The 15,342-nt window shown below is 51.9% G+C and overlaps 1 protein-coding gene across 2 annotated transcripts in view; it reads left to right on the forward strand.

The window, feature by feature from the left end:
* The first annotated feature begins 1,210 nt into the window (after positions 1–1,210).
* Positions 1,211–15,342, forward strand: part of RASSF2 (Ras association domain family member 2) — a 34,881-nt gene continuing 20,749 nt past the window's right edge. The window contains exons 1-2 of one of the 2 annotated variants that reach the window (XM_036885092.2): positions 1,211–1,344; positions 2,095–2,163. The gene's annotated coding sequence lies outside the window, so the exon portion shown is untranslated. Of the gene's footprint in view, positions 1,345–2,094; positions 2,164–13,476; positions 13,607–15,342 lie in introns of those variants that run through there. The other variant, XM_057502759.1, reaches the window with a different exon arrangement.

A 15,342-nucleotide genomic window follows, 5' to 3' on the forward strand; every position in this document is an offset into this window, starting at 1 on the left:
GTGCTGGGGTAGCTGACACAGTTTTTTCAGCACCACCCTACAGCTGCATTTTTGGGTTCAAAGGCTTCTGTGGCTTGCCTCGGGAAGCAGATCACCATTTATAACATTGTTTCTAAGGGAGACACATTCCTAGATCCAAACAATGAGTTTAGTAAAGAATGTTTGGCTTCCAGGAGGGATGAGCTGATTCGGCTCTACCCTGGGGGTTGGCTACCCATTAAGCTTTAGGCCCTTTTCCCTTTTGGCTTGGGGACCGACTCTGCAGGGTTGGGGTATGTACGTGGGGGGCGAATTTTCACAAAAGGGAGGGTACAGATGAGGGGAGCTGCGTTCCTGTGCTCTAGGCTTCCTGTGCGCTGAGAACCCCCGGAGGTCCAGCGATGGATAAGAGGAGGAGAGGTGAGAGGTGGACAAAGAAACTTGGCCTCCTTCACATGGCGGTCACGTCTGCCCACCCGAGAAGTCCTAAGGGGCCTGGTTCAGCCCCTGCTCAGCTCAAACCCTTTTTGGAATAAGCTAGGGTGTTAGGAAGAAAACCCCACAACCTCTGCCTGGGAAATTCAGGGCGCTCTCAGTGGGCTCCATGGGGCAGCGTGACTGTTCCCTGGGAGTGGTTGTCACAGCGCGGGGCGAGCCGGGGGATTTGGGCCAAGACTCCATCCAGCTGGTAGAGGGCAGGGGCAAAGGGGGTGAGGGAACCGGCCTTTCCTCCTCACCCCGCACTCCTCCCTCTTCCAGCCCGGAAGAGGCGCTGGCAGCCGGAGCCCCGACTCGCAGGCCGGGAAAGGGGGGACGCGCAGCCACAGCTTTGTCTGGGAGGGAGGGGAGGAGCTCCGTCCCCCGCGGGAGGGGAGGAGGGGAGACAGCGAGAAGCGAGGGACGGCGGCAGAGGGGAGGAAGAAAGGCGAGGGGAGCGGGGTGGGGGGAGAGGGAGAGCTAGAGAAAGGCGGGAGCGGGGACCCTCAAACCCGGTAGGGACGGAGAAAGGCGGAGGGGCGGGAGACCGGGCAGGAGGGGCGGCGGGGGAGCGAGGAGGGCGGGGCGCCCGAACCCCAATCGCGCGGCCGCCGCCAGCGCGGCGGTGTTGGATTTGAGCTGGGCCCGCCGAGCGCGGACCCAGGCGCGGGGTGGAGCCGCGCCCCCGGCAGGGGCACCCCCACTTTCCAACTCCACCGTCCCCGCGGCGCACGCGAGTTGCCGCCGGCCCCGGACGCAGGCAAGGCTCGGGACGCGGGGCTGCGGGCGCGGGATGCTGGGCGCAAGGTGGCGGGCACCGCGCGGTGCTCTCTCCCCTGCCTCCCGCCTCGCCGAAAGTTTTCCCGCGGTGTCCCCTGCAGCGTCCAGGTCAGCCCCACGGCGCTCGCCTGCCCCTGGTCTCCGCCCCCCTCCTCCGGCCGCCAGCGTGTGGAACCCGCCAATCCACCTTCCCGCCGGAGAAAGTTGTCGCTCCAGGCTGGTCTTTGCCCTCCTACCCATGGGGATCCTTCCTTCTCTCCCCGCCGAGGGCTGCGGCAGGAAGGCGCCCCCGTCCCATCCCCGGGGTTCCCCGGACTCCCTGGCGGGGAGGGCCGGGCGGCAGGTGCAGGGATGGCAGGCTCCGACGGCCCAGGGAAGTGCCCGACCCCAGTCCGGTCCCGTTCTTCCCTGCCCTTCTGACGGTTCCCCAGAGGCGAGTTCTAGCACCAGCGTGGGTCGGCGGCGCGCCCGAGGCTCCCTCTGCCTACAGAAGGGCGCGGGGCGTGCAGGGGCCCTGGGTCTCGTAGCACTTCCCCTTTGCGGTCAGCCCGTCCGCCTGCGGAAATGGTGTCTGAGGCCTTTGGGGACCTTGGCTTTGCATTCTCTCCCGCCGGAGAGAGGCAGGTGCAGTGGGCGGACCCAAGCCACTTCTGCATTTTGAGCGCCGGCTTTGCCCTCAGTTCTTAGCCCAAGAGCCCTGGGGACAGCACAGGGCCGTGGTGGCCTGGCAGGGAGGCGGAGGGCTCCATCTTACCCTGGGGCTCTCTGTGGGTTCTGGGTCCATAGCACCTCTGCGCCTCAGCGACAGGAGGTGCCGAGTGCCAGGCTTATCAATGCTGCCATGCACTTTATTTCCAGGTGACCGGAATCCCTAGGACGGGTTCTTCCAGAGGACGGAGGCTGTGCCTAGAGCCGGCTGGAATTACAGTAAGTTTCTTGCATGTGGTGAATGAATGTTTGAACCAATGAGCAGACAAATAATAATTTGGCCTGGAGCAGGACTAAGTTCCTGCCACAGTTGATCTTGGTACAATGGCAGGAAAGAATTAGAAACAATGATTTTTTTAAACAGCTGTGAGACGGAGCCAGGGGCCTTCTTTCCAGAGCATCTGGATGAAGAATCTGGGATTGGATTTATTTTACTCATCAATCTGCATTTACTTACTGGGAAGTTTTTCTGCTGCTTGTCTGAAGAATTAAATAAACTTCTCAGGGCTAAGATACATTGGGTTGTTTGAGAAGAGTCCCCCCACCATTTTTTTTTTAAGCTTGTGCCCAAATGCAGTGTCCCACGAACTAGATGTGGAGTCAGCCTTGGAGGTACCTCTTTGGACTTTGAGACCTTGATGTGGGACCATGAGTGTGGGCACCAGCTGTACTGTCCCTCTGGATGGGTCCTCCTGATACTGGGAGCTGTGGCAAGGCAGTCCAGTGGGCCCTGGGGGCCTCAGATGATGGCTGAGCTCAGGGAGGTTGGGTAGTTATGGAAAGAAGATAGTTTTGCTCTGGACAAAGGAGATGGAGGCCCAGCACACAGCCTGCTCGGGTATCTGGGAGTGAGGGGGGGGAAAGTTAGGGATTCCCTGTGCAAGGAGGCTGGAGGTGGGTCTGCTTCTCCTTCAGAAGATAGGGAAGCAGAGGTGGACTTTTGGGGAAACAGGATAACCTTTGGGGTGTAGCCTTGACCTATCCATGTTCCTTTGCACTCATTTTTATGTGGTGAAATCTGGTTGGAATAATTGAGGGGCCTGTTTGGGGAGCCTGGCTGAGTGGAGGCCAGGAGATCTGAGGCCCCAGTTATGCCCTCCTCCAAGGAATGGTTGGGGGTATGCCCACTGCATGTGGCTTGGGGACCAGGGTGGGTGCTGTCCCTGCACCTCAGTCCCTGCAGCCTGTAGCCTCCCCACCTTCCTAAGGTGGTCGTACTTCTTCCGTGGGGCTCCAGAGTCTACCTCTGTATTTCTGTATGTTTCTGTTTGAAGGTTCAGGCCCTCTCTCCAGTTTGTATTGTAAGAGTTGGTCCGAGGTGGTAGATGACCCTACACCTTATTGTCGGTCCCTCTTAGACCTCTGGCGTGCCTGAGACCTCTCAGTCACCCACCGGTTTTGCTTTGATTTCTTGGTCTATTTCCCGGTGCCCTGGAGATACATTTCATGTCTGCCTTCTGTGCGTGAGCTGCTTAGCAATGGCTGAGTGAGTTGGCTGGAGAGGTGCCCAGGACCGCACATCCTGGCCCCTCTGCTGGAGTGCCAAGAGCTTGACTGCCGGACTTGCCAGAAAGGGGTCCTGTCACCAAAGCACAGAAGAACCTTGGCCTGATTATTGCCTTCAGCCCTCCCTAGGATACTTTGACAGGAAGTGTCCTCTCTGGGAAGGGGGTGTGGAGGTGGAACCAGATTGCCAGAGAATCCCAAGGAGTGGCTGAGAGACATACAAAATGATCCAAGAGCTGTCCCTGGACTTGCCTGTGCCTCCCCTCCTCTCCTCCTCTCCCCCAGAGAGAGAAACTGGGCAGATCTCAGCAGTGTACTTGGAATGGAGCAAGGCATCCAGTCTCTGTCTTCAAGGCATAGTTGCTGGGAGCGGCCGCAGCTGGGTTTGTAAAACTAAGGCAGCGGTCCCCATCTGCCCCCTGCCCACCCTTCCCACCACTCTGCACAGCATGGTCCAGTGATTTATTCCAGTGACACACTGTCCTATTTAAACACCTCCCTGTCTGTCCAGAGGAGTTTTAAATATGTTCTGAAGGTGGGGGAAGCCCCCACAGGCCTGCAGTAGCTGTGTCATGTGTTTGGCCTGCTGTGGATTCCCATGGAGGATGTGTCTGTGTTGAGGGGGTGCTGGGGACAGAGTAGGAGGCACAGTAAACAGGGGCAACCTCCAGGCTCGAGTCATTTTTGATCATCCCTGGGATGGCCAACTCTGGAGCCTGTAACACAGGCTGACACGGCCGCTTGGGGTGGCAGCCTGGGGCTGCAGAACTCCTGCCCAAGGCAGCTGTGGCTGACGCAGAGAGGGAAACCTCTCACAGCCGAGGGGATCAGAGAGGGCATCTGGCTGATTCCCTAGGGCTGGGCAAAAGGACTTAAAAGGGCTTTGCCTATTCCTTCTATTGATAAAAACTGGCAAAGAGATACCTCATGTTTTCCTTGGACATGTCAACCCAAAGTGATTTGGCAAAGTAGGTTTAGTTTACCAGCATGGTGCTTTACCCATAGTTGGCACTCAGTTACGTGTTTGAATTCCGCTAATTTCCAAAAGAGTAATGAAGAAAGTATTCAGTTTGGAGTTTGAGTGGCATTCTGCTATTTTCTAGCTCAGTGGAATAGATGCCATCAGCATCCTTCCCATGTTCTACTGGCCTCAACCAGTGACTGATGGGAAGAGGTGGAGAAATACTCCAGCTCCCTCCCTTCTCTGTTGGGGTAACCGAGGGGCAGAGGTGCTGAGCAGGATCAAACCTTGCTTCCTTTCTTTCCCACCCCCTCCCACTTGCACTTGAATCCTTGTTTTAGGGTCAACTTCTGGGGAAACCAATCTAAGATGCTTTTTCTGTAGTTAAAAAGTCATTTACAGACTCTGAGTCTGCTTCCCCAACTGAGGATGGAAATGATAACTACCTGACAGTATGTTGTGAGATGTGCTCAGGCGAGGGTCTGACACTCAGCAAGCTTTCGGGCAAACATTTGCTGCTCACTGATTGCTACGGAAGAGGCAGGGTTATTGCCGGACCACAGAGTATTCAGTGCTTTGGAGAGAGAGGCTATCTTTAGACTAGGTAAGAAAACCCAGTTCCCCTGCTCACGGCTTTCACATCTAGGTTGTGACCAGTGATGGGATGATAAATATTTAACAACTGGCTCTCTAGGGGGTAAGAAAAGCCCCGCTTTGTGGTGGGTGTTCATTTCTCTAGTGTAAATACTCCCACTGTGGCTGGTTTCAAGCTACCAACATGGCATCACTACACCTAAGCTGGGAAGAGATGTGCACAGTCAGCCTTGAGAGGTGGCAGGAGCCGCTCCAGCGCACACCTGGCTGTCCAGTACTGACCTGGGAGGGGACCTCAGGGGCCTTAATTTCCAATTTTGTGTACAGGGTGAGGAGGATAAGAACTGTACTAGGTGTCCAAAATCTGGAGTATGTTTAAGCTCCACCCTTGAACCACCAGCTAAATCACTGTGTGAGACACATCTGGGGTTCATTTAAAGATTATTGAAATGTTTATCTATGAGTCTTTCTTGGCCTCAGTTTCCCCATCTCCCAGGCAAGGGATTTAGGAGAGCCCATTGCATTCTCCTGTCCACACAAGAATAAAACCTTTAACAAAAGAAAACCTTGGATGTGTCCACATTTGTGTTGCCCACCATGGGGTACCCAGCACTGGGCCCTCCTGGAGTTTTGTTACAGTCTTTCCCACTGGCACCAGAGAATTCAGTAGACATTAACCCAGGAAAATTCCACCTTCTTTGGGTACCAGTTTCACTTCATGACATAGGCACGTATGTCCTCACCTGTGGGGTGAGGAGGGAGGAGCTGGTTTCTTATGGGAAGGACATCTCCACTTTCCTGAACTCCTAGGCAATGTCACAGATACCCAAGTGGAATCCAAGAAAAGTCCACATGGAGAAAGAGACTTTCCTGTGGCAGAATTCAACGTCCTTGGTGTGTTTTACTCATTGTGCTCTGTTGACGGTCCCCCTGAGGGAGTCTGGATCAGCAATTCCACCTGTAGGAATTCTTATCCTAAGGATATAATTGGACAAGTGCAGAAAAAAATATACATGGGGATGTCCCTTGCCGCATTATTTGTAATAATAACAACAAAATGGAGACAAATACCCAACTTGATAATTACGATGTATCTATACATAGACATACCATGTGGCTACAACTATAGGATAATTGTTGTACCTCTATTAACATGGGAAAAGGTGCTGAAGAAGCAGGTTACCAGTGTGCTGTTTTTGTAAACTCTTATCATCCATGTATATTTGCCTCTGGAAGGATTGATGGCAAAATGTTAATAGTGATCATCTCTGAGCGGTGGAATTTGGGTAGATAGTGATCTTAATCTTTTTTTGATACTAAAACATTTTTAGATGTTTAATTATGGTGAAATAGACATAAAATTTACCCTTTCAATCATTTTTAAGTGTGTAATTCAGGGGCTGTCTAGTCTGTTCAGGCTGCTAGGACAAAATATCACAGACTGAGTGACTTACAAACAACAGAGATTTATTTCTTGCAGTCTGGTGGCTGGAAGCCCAAGGTCAGGGTGTCAGCAGGGTCAGGCGAGGGCCCTCTTCCGGAGGGCAGACTTCTTATGTCCTTATGTGGCAAAGGGGTGAGGGAACTCTCTGGGGAACTCTGCAGGGTTTCCTTTATGGAGGCACCCATCCCGTTCATGGAGCTCCACCCTAAAGGCTCTACTTCTTAATGCCATCGCACTGGGGTTAGGATTTCAACATGAATTTTTCCGGGACACAAACATTCAGACCAAAGCAGCAGCATTAAGTGCATTCACAGCATTGTACGACCATCACCATTATCTATTTCCAGAACTTTTCCTTCATCCCAAACAGAGGCTCTGTATCCATTATACATGAACTCCCCGTTCCCCCCTACCCACTCCCACACCCTCCCAATAAGCCCCTGGTAACCTCTACTCTTACTATCTTGTGAATTTGCTTATTTTAGGTACCTTGTGTAAGTGGAATCATTCAGTCATTGCCCTATTGTGGATTGTAACCTTTTTGCTTATCTGCACTTTTTAAATAAAACAAATAAAAATATTAAGTTTTGCTTGTGGAATAACAAGGTACTCCAGGGAGATGGGTGGTAGGCACAGAGAATTGTGTCCTCTTCCTGAGGCTCCTTGTGGGATCTCACAGTTGGTCACATGGACATTTGGGGCAAGAATTGCTCCCTTGTGTATGTGATGAGATAACTGGGGACAGGGTGCAGTCGGGCAGGGGCCAGGAGATGCAGTGTGAGAAGTCTGAGCTTCAGGTGAAGTCTGAGGTGACAGGAGGTCGGGAAGCTTCAGGAACCAGATCCGGGAAGTGAGGTTGTGTGGCTCTGTCCAAGGGTCACGGGAGTGGGTTAAGTGGCTTTTTTTCTGGGATTCCCTGTTCTGTGGAAACTGCTTTAAGTTCCTTGTTGAGTGAGTTCCCAGAAGGGCTTGTCTGGCTCTGCAGCGAGTTTGTGAGAGGATGTAGGTCATGGAGGTGGGTCCAAATGTGGCCCCTGGGCTCTCTGGAAGTTTCTTTACCCAGCTCTGCCTGTTTTCTGTCTGTCATCCCAGACGGTTGGAAAAGTGCAGGTTTTACAGAGACTGCCTCTGAAGGCCATTCTGAGGAGAAGTTCTGTTTTTCCTGGTGCTGATTTCTCTGTAGGGTTAGTTAGCCGGTTGCCGGGCAGAAACGGGAGGGTGTGAATGTGGTTTTGTGGAACACTTCCCCTCAGCCACCTGGAAATGTTCTGGAAACCCCCAGACGAGCACCAGGAAGTGCCGGTGCTCTGTTGTGTGAGGGTGAGTTTCCCCGCACACATTGTAGGGTGTCGAAGAGGTTGGAGGTGGATGTAGGATGCCCCTCAGTGGCTGCCCTAGGGGAGGGCTCAGCACACGCCAGACCCTCACTTCGCTCTCCTTTCCTGCTTCGCAAGTGCAAGGAACCTGCCACCTCAGGGTGGAGGACAGCAGCGATGCTCATTTTGGGGTTTTCCGTCTTGGCTCCAGGCAGCAAGGAGAGGAAAAAACCCCAAGATATCTGCACACAAAGCTCAGAGTCTCAGCCCACCAAAAAAGGAAGAACTGCTGGGGTTCCCTTTGGAAGAGGATGTGAGGTCAGAGATGAGTCTCAGAGCAACCGCTCAGTAAACAGGAAGTGTGGCCAGAAAGAAACCTGTGCTGGTAGGAAATGGTGAACTGCAGGCAGCCCCTGGTCACCTGCCCGGATAAGTCAGTGTGTCCCTGCGGAGATGAGATACTCCCCAACAGCGAGTGGATGCTTGGCCCCCAGGGCTTGATACAGAGCTTGGCTGGGCCCTCTCCAGGGGATGGGGGCTCCGTTTATAGCCCGTAATTATTGGGCTGGATGAAAGCTTAATTTACCCTTCCTGAGGTAGGACATTGAACTACACTCTAAAATAGCCCCTTTGTTTTGAGAAATGCAGGTCAAGGAAAGCTTAGTCTCATGTGCCTTATTAGGGCCATGTTGCCTCCACAAGTTCCCACCTTGCCTTGTTTGGGCAGGGCAGTCCCACGGAATGTCGCACTTTGTTGCATTTTGGCCCACAAGCGCATGCGTCTTGGCAGGGCCCCTCTGGTGGAAGGAGATGAAAGTGCTGCTCCAGGGAGGCCTGAGTGCCCAGGCCCTGCCCTGGGGGGTCTGCAGATATTAGAGGGTTAGCTTTCTAGGTCTGTGGTTTCTCTGAGCCAGAGTCTAAACTATACAGATGCACACATACACCCTCTCCTGCACACACCTGTACCTACACATTTACTCACACACACCCACACTTCCACGCCCCCACACACGCACACACAGCTTTTTCTGTCTGGAGTTTTTACTTCTTTTTTGCCACCTTTTATCCTGCTCCAACACTGGTTTTCTGATATGAGGCTGAGGGCCTTTGGGTTTCCTTCTAAATATCCATCCAGAAGGTCAAAAGCTTATGGGCTGATGGGACTTCCCTTTAAACAAGTAGTTGCTCATCCGGGCCTGTGAGACGATTGCTTGGGTGGGTCCCAGTGTGACCTTCCAGGTCACTCACCTGGCCACCCGCCTGCTGGTGTGAAGTGGGAGGCAGGCCCTCTGGCAGGAATCCCAGGACCATTTCCTCAGATCTTCCCCAGCTTCCATGGGGATTCGGCTGCATGTGCCAATGCCTGAGCAGGAAGGGCTGGGGTCCCAGCTGGTGGTGGGAAGAGCAGGGGCTCTGCAGACCAAGCTGCTGGGGGTACCCCAGCTTGGCCACCTGCCGAATCTCAGTTCCTCACCTGGCAGGTAGGCCAGGCGGGGGCTGCCTGCTGGAATGGGAATGCAGTTTCTGGTCAGCTGGGGCCTTGTACCTATCAGTCAGGCCCCAGGCCCTTTCCTGGGTGGGGGAGTAGATTGTGGGGCCCCTGAGAGGGAGGAGGAGCTCATTTTTTAGAAGAGGGTGGGATGTGTATGAGGGTCTGTGGCTCTGTGACATTGCCAGTGCCCAGGTCGCTGGCCAGGGTCTCCATCCCCGGCCCTTAACATTCTGCTTTCCCTACAGCTTGTCTATCCAGCCCTCACTCACTTGCTTCCCTTTGCCCGGACTCCCGGGCCTGCTGCAGCTGGAGGCCAGGGCCAACCTGTCCCTGCCTGTCCTGCTCCCAGTCCCTCATATCCAGCACTTAGCCAGGGCCACAGAAGGAGCACAGAGCTTCGTGCCAGCTCTGTGACCTGGGACATGTTGCCTAACCTCTACAGCCTTCTATTTCCTCATCTGTAAAATGGTGAACATAAAGCCTTCCCCTGGGCTCCTGTAGGGAATAAGATAAAGCTTCTAGAACCTTGTTACCAGGAGTGCCAGCATCTCTCGGGAGCTTGTTAGGAATGTACATTCTCAAACCCCATCCAGAAGTACTGAATCAAAAACGGGGGAGAGGGGAAGAAGAGATCTGGATTTAACGAGCCTTCCAGGGGATTCTGATACACACTCAAGTATAAGAACCACTCCTATAGAGTATGGCCGGGTCAGTTGATTTTCAGCTGAAAACTCTTTCTTCCCCTTCACCTCAAGAGGAGGCTGTAGTAAATGGAATCTGCTTTGCAGTCAGACAGCCCTGGGTTGGAACTCCAGCCCCCACCCTTCCTAGCTGTGGTCTTCAAATAGGTTACTTTGCTTCTTTGTGCCTCCATTGCTTCATCTATGAAATGGGATGTTGATGTTTCTTTCTGCATGGGGTTGTGGGAATTGAGTCCAAGGTAAGCTCTCATTCGTGATAGCTGTGGGTTATTCATGTTTGTTTTATTATTAGCGCACTAATAATACTGTAACTGTTCTGTTCCTGATTGTGGGGGAAACTGGTGTCAGGGTGTGACTAGTCATCTGCTGGTTCTCTAGCTAAGCCCTTTTCTACCTGCCAACCTCTTCCCAAATACTTTCCCCTCCCCTTCCCTGATGCTTAACATTCTTTTGGGGGCAAAGCCTTTTATTCACAAATGTAAAGCTGAGTAAGTACAGTTCATACACCCAGGACACTTGACCTTAACCTTCCCTTTTTTTGATGCCAGACCCTTTCCTGAGCAGAGTGATTGCGAAAGCCATGTGGGTGGGTCACTGGGGACCTGAACCCTGGAGTGGGAAGGGGGATGGAGGAGGCATGCCCAGGGAAGGGAGGACCTGTGGGGAGCACAGGTACCAGAGAGGACAGAGGACTGGCCAGTAAGTGGGCCATTTATCAAATAAAACATGGGGGTGAAAGGCAAAGTGTGTCCTGTTTCCTTCTGAGGCAGCCTGAATTTTGCCCACGTCCAGGGCAGGCTCAGGTTCAGGAAGCATGCTGTGGAATCTCTTAGAATCTCTAGACGTTGGCAGGGCCCCAGGCTGAAGCTCAAGCCTCCTTCTTCCTGTGGTGCAATAGGGCTGGGGTTTCCTGTTTGCCATCAGCACTTCTTCCTGCCCCCGAACCAAGGGTCTGAAGGTCAGAAGGGTCAGCACTATCTCCTTTGTTGCTGCTTGGTTAAAGCAGAGTCCCTCAGGAGTTCTAATGAGGCAGTGTTTAACACTATAGTATGAAGCACTGCATTAGATTACTTTCTTCTCCAACCCAGGAGCTCCATATTATTCCCAATCTGGTGAACAGGACAGGGTTCAGAGAAGAGGGCAGGGTGCAGAGAAAAGGGGAAGCCTCAGGCCTCTAACCAACATTTCCTTTGCATCTGGGGCCCGGGGCTGGCTTCCTGGCTTCTGTAATATGGTGTCCTGGTTTGCATGATAGGGCACTTTGCATCAGCTGTGTGCCTGCCTGCACTGACCATCTGGAATGCCCTACACCATCCCTGTTCTCTGTTGAAATATTAGTAATGGGGAGGGGGGTGCTAAGGACCCAACTCCATTTGCTTTTAGAAAATGCTATGCTTTGCATTCCTGAAAAGCTGCTTTGAGATGCATTTGGTGGTATGGTCAGTCTACACAGCTTTATATCCCTACCAGATTTCAGGTGGTAGTCTGAGCCCTGACTTTACATTAGCATGACCTGGGAAGGCTTTAAAATGCTTATGCCTGGGCCCCTCCCAGTGGGTCTGATGTAGTTAGTCCGAGTTGCAGCCTGGATGTCAGGAACTTTAAATCAACCACTTTCCCCGACCCCTACTTTTTGTCCTTATACCAGGAGGGTCTAGTGACCATCTGGAATTAGAACCTCGGAGGCTCCATGGTCTCAAGGCCACCTGCTCCTCCCTCCTGCCTTAGTTTCAGCTGAGGCCTTGCCAAGCACGTGTCCCTCTCATTGGTTGGGGGGTGCTTTTGTGGGCTTGCTCCCCTGGGAATTTCTTGGAGAGCCCTCCCCTCCCCGAGCCTGTCTCTTTCTCTTAGCTATACAGCCCCCTAGACTGGGCCTGCCTGGGTCCTGGAAATTGGCTGTGACTCCCCACCCCCATCTTACCCCAGTTGCTGAGGTGAAAGTGGGGTGGGGCCTGACTCCCACCCCTCAACCAGGAAGACAGTTTAGGAAATAAAAAAACACCAAAGAGGGGTTCTCCATCTCACTCTGGACTTTCCTGCCAGGGTTCATCCACCTTTCTGTTCTGCATCTGCCCCTTTCCCTCCAGGGACTTTCCAATTGATCAAGTAGGTGAGAGACACTCTTGGTCTCTAGGCTGGAAAAGCAACTGTGCAGGGACTAGCCAGGGCCCCGGGGGTGCTCCAGGACCAAATTAACTGCGGTGTGTTCTCTGGGCTCCCTGACAGAAAGGGAGTGAGGGCACTGGAGTTTGGAGGAACCAAGAGCTGAGAATAGATTATTCTACTCTCTTTGAAGAGAGCTGTGGGGGCCTGTCCTCGCCTCCTCCAGCTTCTTGAGGACTTGATATTTGCTCTTTTCATGGGGAGCTGAGCTGGTGAAATTTCAAGCTAAGCTGGTGAGGGCCTTGGATGGCCCCTCATTTATTCTTGGGGGGCTGGAAGCACCTGTGAGGGGAGAGTGTCTATGTATAGGAAGAGGAAAGGTTCCTTTGTGCAACAGCTCCAGGGGTTTGACTGGTCAGAGCCGGGCAGATCTGTCCCATTCCTGCTCCTTAGCCTCGCGTAGCACCGGCGCTCCTGTGTGGGCAGCTGTTTCCTCCCAGCCTGAGGGTGGGTGGGAGAAGGTGACAGAGCCAGGAGCTGCTTCAGCCCAAACCTGGGCCAGGTATAGCGGACCCTGTTGCCACCCACCCAGATCCCCTTATCTGTCCTGCGTTATGGCTGTCGACTGCTGAAGGGTCTTAGCTGCTTGCAGGTCCTGAGAATTGCTCTTGCTGGGAAATTCCTGGGACCTCAGCCCTCCACCCGGGGGTGGCTGTCAATCTGACTGGCACAGGGTTCCAAGGGCCTGGCCTGTGTGTCTTAAGGGAGGAAAATGCTGGAATTATTCACACCCTGGAGCTCCCATGGGGTCAGGCTGGGGCTGGGCTCCAGCGGAGCTCCTGTCACCCACTCCTCAGCTCCGCGCCCTTGGCTCCTGCTTCCCTGGTTGGTTACATTTCCTCCATAACTCACATGCACACGAATACTTGTGTGGGGCTCTGCCTCTAAGAACCCCCTGATCGAAGACTGCAGGCCAGCTTCCCTCGGGTGGGCTGTTGAATCCACTCCTTCCTTGAAGAAATAATAATGATAATGAAATGTCTGCAGGCAAGAGGCACAGAGAGCAGGGGTGGCAGGCCCAGGAGGGGAAAGAAATACCCAGATGGATAGTTCCTGCATAGTGGTGAGTGCTGTGAACGCCTGACCCCCAACACTGCCCAACAGCAGTGGGGACACTTTGTAGGGGGAGTTATGTTTTTGATCAGGGTCTAGGGAACACGTGAGTTTGCTTGGGTCTGAGGAGAAGCATGGGCACACTCACTGAGCGTGAAAAGCAGGCCCAGAAATTTCTCTGTGGCTGGGATGTCATCATCTGCAGTGGCTTAAGAACCTTCCCTTCGTCAAGACATTCTCTTGGATCTCAGTGAAGGTCGTACTTGCAGGTTGTCCTTGGAGCCAGAAGGAAGTAATGGATGTGTCTGCACATGGGACGCAGGAGGGTCCACTGTCAAGCTGCATGGCATGGCCCAGGCATTCGTGGAGCTGAGGAGAACCTGGAACATTCTGCCAGGGTGTGAAGTCAGAGCCAGAAGAGAGGACTGACTGGTTGGTGGCCCCAGTGGGTCTCTGGTGTATCTAGAGCCTGGGAGATTCATGTCCCGGTTAGGCAAGCCCAGTGATGCTCATATCTCCAGTCATTTTAGCATACATGCTTTGTTAGTAGACAGTCAATATACATTTTGTCTTTTGAAGTTTTTTGCACAGAAATTGTACTGATTTAGAGTCCTTGAGGGGTAAATGAACATGTTCAGAGAGGGGGTTGAGCAGGTTAGACTTCCAAAGAGTGGCTCCATGTTAAAAATTATTTGTATCAGATTTGCCCTTTGTTTGTGTCTCCTTTTCTCTCCTCCTTTCTCTGAGTGGGAAGCTGTGAGCTGTTTCAGTTCTGTGCCTGAAATGCTAGCTGCTCGGGAAGCTTTACCTTCCTCCCTATCCTGCTCTCTCTTCTTCAAAGAGATGGCGATAAGTCACTTCTGTATTCTCACGGCTCTGTGGAAGCGATGCTTATAAAAGATTCTTAACAAGGCATTTTGGAATCCAGGAGAGCTCTGTAAATTCTTGGTAATAACAGAGAAGGAAGGAGACTTGGAGCCAGCCAGCCGAGTAGATCCCTCTCTCCGAGGCTGCAGATATTGGCAGTCACCTTGGGCGGAAGTGTCCCATTGAATCCACATCCAGCCCCAGCAGCCATCTTCCTCTGACCCTTCCTTGGGTGAGGAACTATCCTCTGTTTAAGGAGTATCAGGCTGACCTCCAAGTTTCCGGGCCTTTGTTAGCTCTGCTGCTGTGTTTGCCTTGAAGTGTATACAAATTTAGCTGGCTTTTTTTTTTTTTTTCCCTCATAAGGTGGCTGGAGGTAGCTTGTGATTTGTGGGTGATGGTTAGAGAGTTTGTTGGGGGATGCAGTTGTCCTTGAGAGAGACAAAGGAGGTGTTGGGTCCTAGAATCAGTTACCTGTAATTTTGATTCAACAGTGTGGTAAGCTGTGTAAGTATTTTCCTAACACTACTAATCCAAGAACTGTAAAGGTATGAAAGGGGATGGGAAGAAGTCGGGCTGGAGACAAAGACTGGGCAACATGAGCCTATAGGGCAGATTTACAGCACTGGCCTTGGTAAGATCACCCAGCAGGTAGAGAGTGACAAAACCTAGGAGAATTCCCATATTTGGGACCTCATACTACTTGATTATATCAACCTGGTAAGTAAAAAAATTGTGATGATGGGGGTTGGGCATCTTTTCATAGGTTTATTAACTATTTGTGTTTATTTTTCTATCAATTATTTGTTCATGTCCTTTACTCAGTTTTCTTTGGGTGTAGAATCTTTTTCTTATTGATTTTTTAAAGCCCTTTATATGTAAGGACACTAGCCTTTGTCTTATGTATTGTACGTATTTTCCCCATATTTGTTATTTGCCGTTTGACTTTGGATAGGGTAAATTTTTTTCCTAAACAGAAGCTTAACATTTTACACTTTGTTTTCTTATTATGCTTTCTGGATTTTAGGTCTGGCATAGGAAAAATTTTCCCACTTCAAGTTTATATATATATAGCCTACATTTCCTTCCAGGTTTTATTTTTTAATGATCAGAATTTATATTTATCTATGATTTCTTTTTGTGGAAGGAGTTAGGTGGGGATTTAGTTTCTCCATCTTCCCCTTTCCAAAGGCCAGTCAGTTCTCCAACATTTTAAAAATTGATCTGTTTTTTACCCACTATTTAGAAATACAACCCACATTCTGTGTTCCCAAATACATTTGGGTCTATTTCTGTATGCT

This window comes from Manis pentadactyla, chromosome 5 (assembly GCF_030020395.1).
Source record: "Manis pentadactyla isolate mManPen7 chromosome 5, mManPen7.hap1, whole genome shotgun sequence".
Lineage (NCBI taxonomy): Eukaryota > Metazoa > Chordata > Mammalia > Pholidota > Manidae > Manis > Manis pentadactyla.